A 16912-nucleotide genomic window follows, 5' to 3' on the forward strand; every position below is an offset into this window, starting at 1 on the left:
ATCATTGACGAAGTAAGCATGGTTTCCAATGTCATGCTTGCCTTTGTGCATTTGAGGATGCAAGAAGTTCTCAAAACAGAGTATGATGTGTTATTCGGTGGCAAACACATCATTGTTTTTGGAGATCTTCTGCAGCTGACACCAGTGAAAGGGCAACCTGTGTTCAAAATGCTCACGCATGAAGATACCAGGAAGTGCCTAGGCAGCATTGGCAACGTCAATATATGGTTAAACTTCAATTATGCTGAACTGCATGAAAATATGCGTCAGGCAAAGGATGAAGTTTACAAGACTATTCTACAAGATGTTAGAATTGGAAAAGTGACCGAGCATGGGAAAGAAGCTTTACATGCACGATTACTGTCAAATTTATATCCAGAACAAGATGTTGTGCCTGAGAATATTTTTCAGAAAATTACTGATAAGAAATCTGGAATATGTTTGATGCCAACTCTTGCAGAATGTGCAAAATTTAACAACAAAATGTTGCATTTAGAAAAGCAAGAGATTGTGAAAGTGGAAGCTATTGATAGAGTAGAGCATATGGGATCAACAATTATTTTGTCTGAGAATCTGAAAACAAAATTGGATTCATTAGAGAAGAGTATATCTAAAACTGCAGGTTTTGAAAAGACTCTGAATGTGTGCTTGAACTGCCGTATAATTTTAAGAAGGAATTTACATGTTGAAAGAGGTCTGGTAAATGGATCAATGGGTAATGTTGTTGATTTTGTGAAATACAGAAATAGAGATGGAATTGAATTTTTAAAAATTAAATTTGATGGCATTGAGGAAGTACAGCTAATTGCTCGTTGTTCTGCTAGATTTTTGCTTGTAAAAGACTTATATGTTCGCCGTAAGCAGTTCCCTGTTTGCTTGGCATATGCGGTGACAATTCATAAATCGCAAGGTTTAAGTGTAGACACTGCATTGGTGAATATTGGCAGTTCTGTGTTCAAGGAGGGTATGGCATATGTGGCATTGTCACGAGTTAGAACTTTATCGGGATTGTACTTGATTGACTGTGATGTCAGAAACATTTGTGCAGATCTAGATTGTGTTAAGGAATACAATAGGTTAAGAAGAGAGTATGCGCCACATTTGCCTCAGTTTCCTTTGTTTGAGAAACGTCTGGTAGGCCGGAAACGAAGAAATGAGAACAATACTGGGCAGGTTGTAGAAAAAAAGAAAAAAAGTGAATGAACCTAAAATTACAAGCAGAAACAAAGAGGATTCTGTTGAAGATGTTGTTGGTTTTCAGTTTGAAAACAGTTCTGGTGTCAACTGCTATGCTAATGTAGTAATGAATGTTTTGTTTTCTCTAAAAAATGTAAAAGAAGAGATTGTGGTCAATTCTGATCAAAGATTTTGCAGTTTGTTAAATTCTGTGTTAGAGAAATGTACCACTGATAGAAGAAACATAGAAAGTGTGTCTGAAATTAGAAATCTGTTAGATAGATGTTCAGGCCAAACACAATTCTCTCAAAATATTCAGCAAGATTGTCAGGAGTTTTTAATGTATATGCTTCATGTATTACATGCTGAAGGTGTAGATGTAGATCAGCTGTTTGGGCTTTCTTATCAATGGCAGCATGACTGCGAGAACTGTATGGTATCAAGTACTACTAGTGTAGACTCAGAAAGATTTGTATATTTAACTTTGCCAGACAGTAAATCAGTCTCCTTTAATAAGCTAGTAAAAGCTGCTAATCACAACATGGAGTGTAGCCAATGTAAATCTGAAATGATGTCCACATTATTTATACGAACATATGGCCAGTACATCATTTTAATGTTCCAACGATGTAGGCCTGATGGAACAAAATTGACAACTTTAATAAAAAAATTTGTAGCTTCGCAGTTGTCAATATCAGGAAGGACTTTTGTAACTACAGCAATTATATATCATGACGGCCCTTCAATATCATCAGGACATTACACAGCTTATTTAAAGTCTAGAAATGGCTGGTCATTCTGTAATGATTCTGTTGTAATTTTCAAAAAAAAATTGCCGTATGACCTTAAAAACTCTTACCTGGTGTTTTTAAAACCAAAATTTTAGGAAAATAATCTCGGGATATGATCTGTGGAATTTCAAGAAGTTCTAATGGCTCCTACACAATTTGGCCTTGAGGATAAGTGTAGTTCAGAGACATAACTTCTAATCATAGGATTGGACATCATGGACATGTATGTGCAGTTTAAATGAGTTCAGAAAAACTGTTTCTTTTCATAAGCTAATTAAAGCAGCCAATCAAAACATGGAGTAGAGGGAATGTAAGTCTGCAATGCTGTCTACTGTTTTACATTACTTTGTGATTAAAAGTGATGTAGAGAATTAAATAATTGTAGTACTCATAGAGGTAGTGTAAGTCTGCTTCATATTAAGCAGTATCAGTGTCATACGAAATGTAGAACATGACTGAGCAAGAAGGGGAAGATATTACTATTCCAGGATTGTGAAAATGATCTTCAACATTTTAATTCTGAAAGTTGCGGGAATGCCAAATGATGGGATTGGTTAACAAGAAATCCAAGAGTTATACATGGCTCTGACAAAATTTGGCCTTGTGGAATCTTGTGGTAGAGAGCAAGAAGTCATTTATTGTATGTAACATGTTTTTAAAAACGATGGAGATTTTCTTTCAGAAACTGGTGGGCTGAAAGTAATAACAGCACAAAAGAGTATAAGCTATTCATAGGACATCCTTGGACGTCATGGAAAGTAAGTTAACTTTAAGGAGTTCTGATTTTTGATTTCTGATCTTGTATGGGTTTTTTAAACACAATCATTTTGATTGTGTTTTTTTTTCCCCGCTGTTACATGATGAATACCTTCAAGTCACTGTTTTTAGTGAATTTTGATACATTCTGAGAACAGCAAAAATAAACCATTTAACATGTATAATTAATTCTGTAATGTTTCCATTTATGATGTATATGTAGAACTGTGTAGAAGGCATGGAGAAGGTGAGGCTTCTGTAAGTGTCAAAGTTGTTGCATGCAGTGCTGCACTTCTGCGTATTCTTTGATATGCTAGACTACATCTGCACAATGAGATACCTAAGCAAAGGAAACAGAAGTGATGTGATTGTGAAATGAGCAAAATAAATTGCATGTATTTCAATTACATCACCTGTGTTTCCTATCATTACGAATCACATTGTGCAGATCAAGTTTAGGTCTGTCCAGGGAAACATAGGAGGTTTGGACTTTGTTGAAGATTGCAGTGGACATGACTCACTTCATTGGTAGACCTTCACATGTATTATGTCTTCTATTCTCTTCAACAACTTGTAATTTCATCTGCAACCCTGAGTAGGCCTCACCTGAAACAAAACTCTGGATAGTAGACATCTTATTGGCATCCTGAAGCAATTATTTTAAATTTTAGTGTCTTGCGACACTTTTCTGAGACAACAGCAATGCAAAAGATGCACCATGTTTTAAGATAGGCCTCACTTCATCTGCATCAAGATAGTGTTACTTTAAAATGTATATCTTTAGGACTGTGTAGCTTCTGTAAGTGTCAAAGTTATTGAAAAACTGTTTGTCCTTCAATCTTTGCCCTTGTCTTTTGTAATTTTTCAATACATGTTTTTATATTTTTCAAATGTTTGTTCTCTCTTTCACAGATTGAAAGTATAAAAATAAAAAGTGAGGAATTTAACGACAATTATAAGGTAAGTATTTTGTACTCTTTTCGTTACATTTCTATCACATTGAACTACTATTAGTTCCACTGCTTCATTTCTTTAATCCTCAGTTTCCTGCCTTTGCTACTTCCCTCATTCCTTTCTCTATTACCTACTTACTCAACTCCTTCCACTTTTTTTCTCAGTCCCTCTCTTTTCATAGTTCCTCACTCTTGTTCACTCACTCCGTCTCTATTACTCTTAGTGTCTTTGACTGATCACTGTATCACTATTTGTTCATAATGCTTTCTCTGTGTAGTTGAAGCACACTAAGGGGCATATTATGAATGCAGCCAATAAAATTATTGCTCTTTTTATTGGCAGAAAACTGGTGCAAAAGCGGCTTTAGCGGCAGTTTTCTGCCGCAAAAGCAGCTTTAGCGACACATTTCTGCCTATAAAAGCTGCAAAACTTTTATTGCCTATGTTGATAATATGCCCCTATGTTATTTACATTAGGGCTATATTGTCCAGTATAACAATCAAAATTGCTCTCCAAAGACACCAGGCAAAGCAGACGCTCCCTCAAACAGATCACCAAGCGCAATTTACCCTACTTACAATCTAGCCTGTTCTCTGTCGAGACTTTAGCAATCTTTAGAGCACAAGATAAGATTTTTTTACATGGAAGAGCCATACGTATTGCAATTCTACTTAAGAAACAAGCATTGGCATAGACAATAGGTCTCGCCTTTGGGACCTTATACGTGTTTAGCCATGCAACAGTTGATGTTGCTGCACCAAGGATATTATGCTGCATAACTAAAGACTTAGAAGGTCCAAAAGTCGATACCTATTGGCTATGCCAATGCTTGTTTTTCTTTCACTTCGTTATCTATTTTGTTTTTCACAATTATACCATCTTCTGTCTGTTCTTTGGTAAATAGATCTATTAAATAGTATCTCTTCTTTACTCCCTATAGCTGTCTTTCTTGAAACATCACTCTCTGTTTACTTTCCTTATACTTACTCTTTTTTTTTAAAAAGTTTTTTTTTTGGTTAGCTCCCGGTACGCGTACCGGGAAGCTAAACCGGAAGCGAACCAAAAGAAATAGAGCTTGCCAGAGTGCTAAACATTCTAGCAATTTTTTTGGAAAGGGAAGGTAGTTCTGAAAAGAACTTTTTTTTTTATATTTTTGTTGTTTTATATTTTTTTTGTATTTTTTGAACATTTTTTGTTTTTTTTGTATTTTTTGAACGATTTTATATTTTTTGGGGGGTTTTTTGGGGGGGGGAACAACAAAAAACAGGCGTTGAAAAGGGCTCAACAGGAGCAAAAAAAAATTACTGGGGGCGGTTAGGGCAATTATGATTGTCATAAGCCAGGTTGATGGCATTAATACTCATGTTACCACATGATATCAACGCACCACAGTGCATACAAGTATGTTTCATGTGCCCAAAATTCTCTTGGATGTTTGGCACAGTTTCCCGTGCCTCTGCTGGTGTCAATGATATTGACGATGTTGACCTGGCCACAGGAGTTGCTGTTGGGTTTTGTTCCATATCCCGTATTTCCGCCCGGCTGTAATTAAGTGGATGCTTCCTGGTCATGTGCCGATGCATGGTATAGTTCCCATAGCTATACTTTTTATCAGTCCCTCTTGATAATTTCTCTTTGCAGATGAGGCAGGTCACATACCTCGCATTCACTTTCTTTTGCCCTGGAGGGATTGAATAAAACTGCCAGATGAAACTGGCTTTCCTATGGGAAACCCGGGGCACCTCTTCCAAGAACTGTGGTTCTTCTCCCTCCTCTTCCTCCATTTCTTCCTCTTCCTCCTCAGTGTTGGTCATCACCTGGGGAGGTGGTCCTCTCTTCCCATGAGGAGGTGGAGGTGGTGGTGGGGGTCCACCAGCTGAAGCAACTACTGAAGCCATTTCTGATATACTAATGAAGGTCTTCCTCTCACAATGATGAAAGTCAGAGTGAGGAAAGAAGGAGGGGTTTTCATCATTTGGGAAAAACAATACTTCTCAACCAATGAAAAGTGTTATTTTTAGGTCACCTGACCTAGCCTTCCATAATTATGAAACTAAAAGTGAAATGAACCAATGAAAAGCTTTATTAACAAGTCACATGACTCTAACTTTCATGTTACGCGCTGCGGAACGCTCCCCGGTTAGCTTCCGGTTCGCTGCGCTTCGCGCCTCGGTCCGCGCCCGGGGACACTTCCGGGTGCGCTAACGCAGTACGTCACAAGACGCATTTCGCGGCAACGCGATACGTCGCGCTTTCGCGCCGCGGATCGCTTCCGGGGAGTTGCGTTTCGCGCCTCGGTCCGCGCCCCGGGGCACTTCCGGGTGCGCTAACGCAGTACGTCATAAGACGCATTACGCGGCAACGCGATACCGTAACTATGTTGATTTGTTACCGGTTCGCGGACCGGATCGCGGAATCGAATTGAGCTAACGGGAAGCTTCCCGGTTCGCGGACCGGGAGCGAAACAAAAAAAATATTTAAAAAAAATTATTAATAAACATATAAAATATATTTTTGGATTTAAAGAAGAATACATTTTACAGCTGTAGATATTAGCTTTTAAAAAACCAATGAAATTCACTGAAAAAACCATAGGTTATAGACCATATATAGTTAGGAATTAGCATTTACAAAACCTTGAAAATTCACTGAAAAAACCATAGGTTATAGACCATATATAGTTAGGAATTAGCATTTAAAAAACCTTATTTTACTCACACAAAACCATTGAAATTCCATATATAGTTAGTTGCACTAACTATATATCGCGCACCCGCAATCCACTGCTGATCATGTCACATATTACATCATTCATGACATGGTCAGTGACATCACTGATGACATCACTGATGACATCTCAAATGACATCACTGATGACATCACTGATGACATCTCAAATGACATCACTGATTACATCACTGATGACATCTCATTTGACATTACTGATCACATCACTGATGACATCATTCATGTGATAATACGATGAACCTCTTCAGACTCTAATATAACCTTAGATACACTCAGTGTAAACAGACACTCATAGACTGTCACTCATCCATGAAGTTACACACACACCTAGTCAGTCATGCAAACAATCAATCACACCTCCATTTCCTTAACTATACAGTTAAACACACCTTACTTATTCAAACATATACTAAAACATATTTACTCACTTATACAATCCTGGATACAAGTTCACAATGATCCATACAGCCACTCACACATTCACTGGCTCTTATGCACAGTTATTTATATATGTCAACTCTCACATGTACTGTATTTTACATATGTACTTACTTTGACATGTAGCACTGAGATATCTATTCACTCACCAATACAGTCATGCACACAGTCAACCGCCCATACAGCTGTTTCCACATGCACTTTTGAACCCATACATCTATGCAGAGAGTCATACACCTCCCAGCCACCCATACACACTCTCAGTCTCCCATACAAATACTTGGGCAACCAATCAATAACCCATATAGTTAATCATATAGCTACTGATCAACACATGCAGCAGTTTACAGAACAACAGACATAATGATGCACAAATTAAGACAGTTTAGTCACTAACCCATGCACTCAGTGAGACACATTTAATCACTCACTCATACAGTCAGTCACGCACCTACTAAATCCTTTGTTCAGACACTTCTACATCCACTCATTCTTCAATATGTAAGACATATTTTAACTTTACAGAAACATACAGTCACTGGATGTTGTCATCAGTGATGTCATCAGTGATGTCATTTGAGATGTCATCAGTGATGTCATCAGTGATGTCATTTGAGATGTCATCAGTGATGTCATCAGTGATGTCACTGACCATGTCATGAATGATGTAATATGTGACATGATCAGCAGTGGATTGCGGGTGCGCGATATATAGTTAGTGCAACTAACTATATATGGAATTTCAATGGTTTTGTGTGAGTAAAATAAGGTTTTTTAAATGCTAATTCCTAACTATATATGGTCTATAACCTATGGTTTTTTCAGTGAATTTTCAAGGTTTTGTAAATGCTAATTCCTAACTATATATGGTCTATAACCTATGGTTTTTTCAGTGAATATATATATATATATATATATATATTCACTGAAAAAACCATAGGTTATAGACCATATATAGTTAGGAATTAGCATTTACAAAACCTTGAAAATTCACTGAAAAAACCATAGGTTATAGACCATATATAGTTAGGAATTAGCATTTAAAAAACCTTATTTTACTCACACAAAACCATTGAAATTCCATATATAGTTAGTTGCACTAACTATATATTGCGCACCCGCAATCCACTGCTGATGATGTCACATATTACATCATTCATGACATGGTCAGTGACATCACTGATGACAACATCCAGTGACTATGTTTCTGTAAAGTTAAAATATGTCTTACATATTGAAGAATGAGTGGATGTATAAGTGTCTGGACGAAGGATTTAGTAGGTGCATGACTGAATGTATGAGTGAGTGATTAAATGTGTCTCACTGAGTGCATGGGTTAGTGACTAAACTGTCTTAATTTGTGCATCATTATGTCTGTTGTTCTGTAAACTGCTGCATGTGTTGATCAGTAGCTATATGAGTAACTATATGGGTTATTGATTGATTGCCCAAGTATTTGCATGGGAGACTGAGTGTGTGTGTGGCTGGATGGGAGGTGTGTGACTCTGTACAGATCAATGTGTACTTGTATCAATGATTGTATAAGAGAGTAAGTATGTGTTAGTATATGGTTGAAAACGTAAGGTGCTCTATGTTTAACTGTATAGAGTAGAAAATGGAAGTGTGATTGATTCTTTACAGGACTGACTAGGTGTGTGAGTAACTCCATGGATGAGTGGCAGAGTGTGAGTGTCTGTATAGGTGTATGAGTGCATATGATTGTGTTGTAAACATGAGTGATTGTATGTATGAATGATTGTATGGGTGAATGAGTGAATGTGTGTGTAGACGTAGGAATCAGTGAGTACGTATGTAGTAACTAGTATTGGTGTGTCAATGGTTTCAAAAATTATACTCTGTTTTTAACACTGGGTGAAACAGAGGTTATATTAAAATGTGAGGAGATGCATTGTATTGTCACATGAATGATATCATCAGTGATGTGGTCATTGATGTCAAATGAGATGTCATCAGTGATGTCATTTGAGATGTCATCAGTGATGTCATCAGTGATGTCACTGACCATGTCATGAATGATGTAATATGTGACATCATCAGCAGTGGATTGCGGGTGCGCAATATATAGTTAGTGCAACTAACTATATATGGAATTTCAATGGTTTTGTGTGAGTAAAATAAGGTTTTTTAAATGCTAATTCCTAACTATATATGGTCTATAACCTATGGTTTTTTCAGTGAATTTTCAAGGTTTTGTAAATGCTAATTCCTAACTATATATGGTCTATAACCTATGGTTTTTTCAGTGAATTTCAATGGTTTTTTAATAGCAAATATCATAAGCTGTCGAATGTCAAGTACGTGGTAAGAATTTTTTTTTTCGTGTTTATGCACACTGATCTGCTTTGATTGCTGCCCCCCACCCCTCATTTCTATTAGGAGTACTCTCTCTTTGCAGATAGTGAAGGGTAGTTAACGCAGCCCTTTCCCCCTTTGTAATCCGTCGTGCCTGCTTCTCTCTCCATTTGATTGATTGTTCTCTTTGGTTCATTCTCTATTTACAAACAAGCACAGAGTCGCAATACTCTGTTTAGTCTTTGCAGATAGCGAAAAATCGTGTAAAAAAACAAAAGGAATCGAGCAAAATCAGTAGGCCACTAATGGGATCTCTTTTTGACCTCGCTAAAATAGAAACATTAGGAACAACCTGTTGAAAATAGCAATGCGTATGTACATAAGCGGCGTTCATTTGTGTTCACAGTACCCCTTGTTGATTGTTTCAATCGAGCATTGAATTGTTCGATGTTAATTCTCTTAAGGATCTTCTCTACCTGCAAACGAGGAAGAATAGGAATATTCTCTCTCCCTTTGCAGATAGTGAAGGGTAGGTAACGCAAGCCTTTAACACGTCGTACCTATTTCATTCCTCATTGATTGATTGATTGTCCGAACATTGACTGTTTGGGAATTAGTTCTTTTTGGAGGTATTCCCTGTTTGCAAATAAACGTAGGAAAATCTTTGCAAGTAGTGAAAGGGTACATAATGCGGACCTTTCTCCCCCGTTGTAATCTATCATGCCTATCCCCACTGATTGATGCACCTGTTTCACCCGGACCATTTACTAGACATACGTCATCTGGCCCGACCAGAGAGCACCCCTAGTGAAAAGGACATATGCAATAATAACGAAGTGATCACTGTATCCTGTTAACAGAAACTTTAGCATGAAACAACCTGGAAAGAAAAGAATAGGAAAACGAAAATCAGTAGGCCACTGATGAACATGAACTTTTATTAAACAACGAACAAAGAAACGATAACATAACGTAATGATAAAACCTATTAATGTCCTAGAAACAAGAAAACGTTAAAATATGCCAGTGGTGAGAGACCAGAAAAACAGTAAGAGAAACCAAATCACCCCTCGCTGTCCCACCGCCTGCCACGCCAAAAAAATCGATAGACTAGGGAAAATGCAAGTCAGTAGAACATCCGCCCCCACTCTGGAAACTTCCAAGGTGGGGCAGGGTTCCGGCTACGCCCAGCCGGGAGCAGCCCATATAAGGCAGGTCCTGCTGCCACGCCTCGGCCAGGAGATCCTAACGTAGGGTGTAGCCGGAGGAGAGGCCGAGACCAACGGGACCCGGCCAGGGGATTGCCTTTACAACGCTGAACAGTTGCAGGGGGGGGGGAATGTCTCCTCGACCCTCCCCTCTCTCTCCCAGTCCGGCCGCGGTGGCCCTTGAGAGTTGCAGGTAGTCCCGCCACATGCTCTTCCGGTCCGGCCACCAACGGTCGGGGGGCCGAGGCCGACGGAATCCGGCTGCAGCCGATAAACCAAGAAACCCGTTCATGGGGCCAGAGCCAGGGGCGTCCGGCCGACATCCACCGGAAGCCCGGCCCGAAGACGGACGGGACACTTCTTTCTTTTATAATGGCTGCGACAACACTGGGGGGGGATGTCTTGCACATGCCTCCGACCCCCCCCTCGTCCTCATCGCCTGGTCCGGCCATAACAAATCTCAAGCGAGACGCCGTGGGGTGCACTGGGAGGGAGAGACGGTGCGAACAGGCCTCTCCCGCCTCCCCAGTGTAGGCTTCCCAGCTGCACCCTCAGCGGTCCAGGCGCCCGGAAAAGAGTTCTTCCACTGTGGCCATGCTGCAACGTCTCGCCCGGCAGGGTGGAGCCCGTCCGTTCATTTGACCCCGCGATCGCCAGTAGCTACCGAACTCTCAAAATGGCGGTCGACCTGGCAAGAGCGGGCCCAGCATAAAGAAATGGCCCGGTCACTGGTTGACTCCACCACCGTAGTCCTCCACGACCTTGAAGATTCTAGAGGAGCCGCGGGAGTCTCCCACCCCCGATGGGGAATGACTGCCATGATCACCCGTGGAGTGACGAAACTGTATCCGCGGGACGTCGGCGCCAGCCTCACTTTGAATTACTAGAATCCTGCAGACCTCACTTCCGGTGAAAGCACAGTGTGACCCGGTAGGAAAAATTGTTGCACCCCCTCCCCTTTTTGACTGATAGTTCAAACCACCGATCCTTTCCTTTGCCCTTTTAACGGAACTTTGGACTGCCTCCCCCTCTTTTACATTTTCTAGAGAAAACAAAACATTAACCACTACATTAGCATAGCAGTTGACACCAGAACTGTTTTCAAATTGAAAACCAACAACATCTTCAACAGAATCCTTTTTGTTTCTGCTGTGACCCTGCTCCAGCACAGGCATTGTCCCCAGCAGTAATTCTGCAATGCCGGTAAGAATAGCTGTGGTGCCTACTGGACTCACTCACCCCCGCGGCGCCCCACGCCGTTATTTGCTGGGCGGCAACTTGCTAGACATCACCTTCGTGACATCCAGATTTCAGCGCGTTCTGCTGCCTTGGAACTATTCGCACAACAGACCGCTACTGACAAGAATATTTCATTATTGGTGCTGTCAATTTCAATAAATCTATTGGATAATTCAAAATAAATTGCCACGGTCTCTTCGTTGTTTAAATGTTTTTACTGTTTTTGTTTTGTTGTATATATTTATATGTTATTAAAGTTTTATATTCCTACTACTTTGTTGGAGTGCTATATATTTTTTATGTGACACATAATTGTAAAAACTTTGATGTACAAAGAGTCATTCCTGGAATCTTCCGCTTCAGGCTCGGTCCCCTCCCCAATCACAATACAGGATAGTTTTCAGATAGTAGGAACACGTGTGGTGTGACGGATCTCATCGGGTGTGGGCCTTGATCTACTATAACTCCTTTGAAGAGGGGTGATTCTTTACAGCTGGGGCCATAAACTACATCTGCAGGGCTAGCTGATAGCCTGGACAATCGGACACAGAGGAAGAGGAGTGTCACAGGGTGCGGTAGTGAATAGGGCGAAAGGGAGGTGTCGGGCGGGCACAGTGTGATTCTCAGGGAAGAGCAGCGCAGATGGGGGGAGGTTTATTGCCCATGCATAAGACAGAGAGCGGGGGTGACCAGTGCCTGGGGAAGATGCTTGCGAGGGTGAGGAGCCATGCTACGAATCGACAGCGTGCAGAGAGTGGGTCTGGTCAAGACATCTAAAATGGCTGCCGTGCACGACAAAAGTGTGGCATTTCAAAAAAGGCAAGATGGCGCAGACAATGTTTTTCAACACTTCCTCATTTCCTTCGAATCGAACGTTAACAGACGTTGGGGCATATTACCAAAGTTAAGCGATATTTATCGCTAACGATGCTTACCAACCAATTTTTTACCACTAAGCATCGTCAGAAATTATCGAAGATAAACCTTACTATTATCAAGGTTTATCGCAAATGCGATAATAAACGGCCGCAATGCATGAATATCGCTAAAAACTCAGCGATATTCATGCATTACCGAGCTAATACTCTTAGCCATGTTATCCACCTCCCATTGGATAACATGGCTAAGAACTGCTCAGGGCAGGTGTCACTTTTTGGAGATATTCGCGCTTAGCGCGAATATCTCCAAAAGTTGGTAATAGGAGATAGATATCTTGCATGTTGTAATGCAAGTTATTGTGGTATATGGAACTCATACCATAATCTCTCAGGAAAGCAGAAACTGATCCTTTTGGGACCGCCTAAAAAGGCCTAGGGGGTGAGGAGTACTCTACTTTGCCCCCTTTTCACGTTCCGAACTATTTTATTTTACTCTCTTCTGTAATTACACAAAATACCAGCGATAAGATGCATCGGAGACACACAGTGAGAGAAAGGAGGCCGGAGATGAAGAAGACATGTCAAATACACATTGGAGATAATATAGTGGCAGAAGGGAAGTAAATATGAGTAAACTTACCATGTAACATAAAAATGTTGCACTCTATACTATAAGTCTCATTTTATACTACAATCACTTCGCTACAACCTCATAAATTAAAAATAAAAATAAATAATGTCTCAAACAATTTTTGATTTCTAAATATAAATTTATTCTTCAAAATTTTCTAAATTTGAAACAACTAGTAACATGTCCTCATCAGTAATTTCCTCTTCAATCATCTCATCTGGAATCTCCTCATTAAAAGTCTGCAATGATGATTCTTGTAACTCTATGGTCTCCAAACACTCGATAAATTCGCCATCAAGAGATTGATCAAAAAAATCATTCAAGTCATCTCCTCCTTCTGACAATATTTCATTATTGGTGCTGTCCATTTCAATCAATGTAGTGGAATCATTCAAGTCATCTCCTCGTGACAATATTTCATTATTGGTGCTCTCAATTTCAATCAATGTAGTGGAATCATTCAAGTCATCTCCTCCTTGTGACAATATTTCATTATTGGTCCTGTCCATTTCAATCAATCTAATGGAATCATACAAGCCATCTCCTCCTTGTGACAATATTTCATTATTGGTGCTCTCAATTTCAATCAATGTAGTGGAATCATTCAAGTCATCTCCTTGTGACAATATTTCATTCTTGGTGCTGTCCATTTCAATCAATCTAATGGAATCATACAAGTCATGTCCTCCTTGTGACAATATTTCATTATTGGTGCTCTCAATTTCAATCAATGTAGTGGACAATTCAAAAGAAATTGCCACGGTCTCTTCATTGTGAGCCATTTTATTTTGAAATTGCTTGCTGTAAATTGCAGAAAAAAATAATCACTTTCATTTATCGTTTTTAGTAATACATAATATAAAACTAACTTCATCAAGTATTTAGTATAACAGAAGGACTGCAAATAAATAACAGAAAACATTTTTCAAATTATCTTCAAGTGTACAACATAGTTCCCCTTACAAATTAACAACTCACCTTTTTAAAAGTAGCAGAAGTGTTAGTACTGTGTAAATCAAACACCAGAAATTCACCACCAAAAATTCCTCACAAATGTACCTCAGACAGTAGTATCACAAAATGGCTGTGGTTTCCTCTCATTTGACATATATACATAACCAATTAACTTTCATCACACACAAATACAAAACCAAAGTAACATTTTAATTGGTTCTAAATTTCAACACTTTCAAATGTGTTTTCCCCATGCAATTTTCCATAGGACATTTACATACGTCTACAGCCTGAATGGCTGAACGGAATTACACCAAACTTGGCAAAATGGTACATCAAACCTAAGAGGTCAGGAAGGATCTACTATGCCCCCTTATGGTCATTTCCCCCTTCGCTTTGGCCTCCTCTTGTCTCTCAATCCTACCGAGAGACAAGATGGCGGCCGCTACGGACTGTTTGGAATGTTGACAGACGCCGGAGAACCAATCAGCTTCGCAAAGCTCCGTAACGCGAAAAGTACGCGAAGCGGAGCGCTGTTACAGATATATATCTTTTTTTGAACGTTAATTTCTCAAAATCCACTGGAGCACATATATTGAGACCTAGCAAAGGCACATCGGGCTACCAGTCCCTAATATTTTGCCAAGTTTCGTGCAAATCCATTCAGGTGTTCGATTATTATTATTATTATTTTTTTTTGCCCCGCGGGGCCCTTTTAAAACCTCCACATCAAACCTAGGGGGTCAGCGAGGATCTACTATTCCCCCTTATGGTCATTTGCCCCTTCGCTTTGGCCTCCTCTTGTCTCTCGATCCTACCGAGAGACAAGATGGCGGCCGCTACGGACTGTTTGGAATGTTGACAGACGCCGGAGAACCAATCAGCTTCGCTTCACAAAGCTCCGTTGCGCGAAAAGTACGCGTCCTAGGACGCTGCCCGGTCCGCTGTTACAGATATATATCTTTTTTTAAACGTTAATTTCTCAAAATCCACTGGAGCACATATATTGAGACCTACAAAAGGCACATCGGGCTACCAGTCCCTACAATTTTGCCAAGTTTCGTGCAAATCCATTCAGCCGTTCGGGCTAAAAGTGAGGCCAACCGCCCTATGGAAAACTCAATGTTAAAAACACGTTTTGGGACCCCCCTTTTTTCTCGGCCCCCCCTTGACGAACCCCCCCCAAATTTTCAAGGGCTGCTCAGAAACAAAATGTGCCATTTTCCTGAAAATTTCAGCCAATTCCGTCCACAAACGCCAAAGTTATTAGACATAGAATTTTCAAAAAACCCATAGAGAAAAAATCCTAACTATATATACCTACTGGCGACCGCCAGTAGGGGGTCAGCGAGGATCTACTATTCCCCCTTATGGTCATTTGCCCCTTCGCTTTGGCCTCCTCTTGTCTCTCGATCCTACCGAGAGACAAGATGGCGGCCGCTACGGACTGTTTGGAATGTTGACAGACGCCGGAGAACCAATCAGCTTCGCTTCACAAAGCTCCGTTGCGCGAAAAGTACGCGTCCTAGGACGCTGCCCGGTCCGCTGTTACAGATATATATCTTTTTTTAAACGTTAATTTCTCAAAATCCACTGGAGCACATATATTGAGACCTACAAAAGGCACATCGGGCTACCAGTCCCTACAATTTTGCCAAGTTTCGTGCAAATCCATTCAGCCGTTCGGGCTAAAAGTGAGGCCAACCGCCCTATGGAAAACTCAATGTTAAAAACACGTTTTGGGACCCCCCTTTTTTCTCGGCCCCCCCTTGACGAACCCCCCCCAAATTTTCAAGGGCTGCTCAGAAACAAAATGTGCCATTTTCCTGAAAATTTCAGCCAATTCCGTCCACAAACGCCAAAGTTATTAGACATAGAATTTTCAAAAAACCCATAGAGAAAAAATCCTAACTATATATACCTACTGGCGACCGCCAGTAGGTAATATATATATATATATATATATATATATATATATATATATATATATATATGTATATATATATATATATATACATATATATATATATATATATTCACTGAAAAAACCATAGGTTTCACACCAGTTATAGTTAGGAATTAGCATTTAAAAAACCTATTAAATTCACTGAAAAAACCATAGGTTTGACACCAGTTATAGTTAACTGGAAATTTTACTGACATAAAACCATTGAAATTCCCACGTTATAGTTAGTTGGACTCACTATAACTTGCGCGCCTGCAATGCACTGCTGATGACGTCACATATTACATCACTCATGACATGGTCAGTGACATCACTCATGACATCACTGATGACACCATCCAGTGAATGTGTGTCTTTCTGAAAAATAAATATGTTTTATATATGTATATGTAAAGGTCGATGGAAGAATAAATGTTTAAATAAGTGTCTTAATGGATGTTTTTTAAAAAAAATAATTGATTGGTTAACTGGCTTATTAAGTGTATCTTAGTGAATACATATATTAGCGAGTATTGTTTAAATATTTAAATGTTTGTATCAGTGTTTCACTTTGTGTATAAGTGGCTGCATGGGTTGGTGAGTAGCTACATGTGTGTGTATATGGGTTATTAGATGTTTTTTTTAGTATCAGTATGAGTGTCTGTATGGTTTGGTGGGGGTGTTACTTAGCACATAGATGCATCAATGACTGACTCACTGTTTGTATGTTTTTTGAAGACAGCATATGTGCAGGACTGTATGGGTGGATGAGTGTGTATATGTGTGTGTTAGTGAGTGAATGACTGTCTCACTAGTGTCTTTATCAGTAACTACATATGTTTTAATCTAGTATATGTGAGTATTGATGAATATAAGTGAGT

Source organism: Lissotriton helveticus, chromosome 4_1 (genome assembly GCF_964261635.1).
Source record: "Lissotriton helveticus chromosome 4_1, aLisHel1.1, whole genome shotgun sequence".
In the NCBI taxonomy this organism is placed as follows: Eukaryota; Metazoa; Chordata; class Amphibia; order Caudata; family Salamandridae; genus Lissotriton; species Lissotriton helveticus.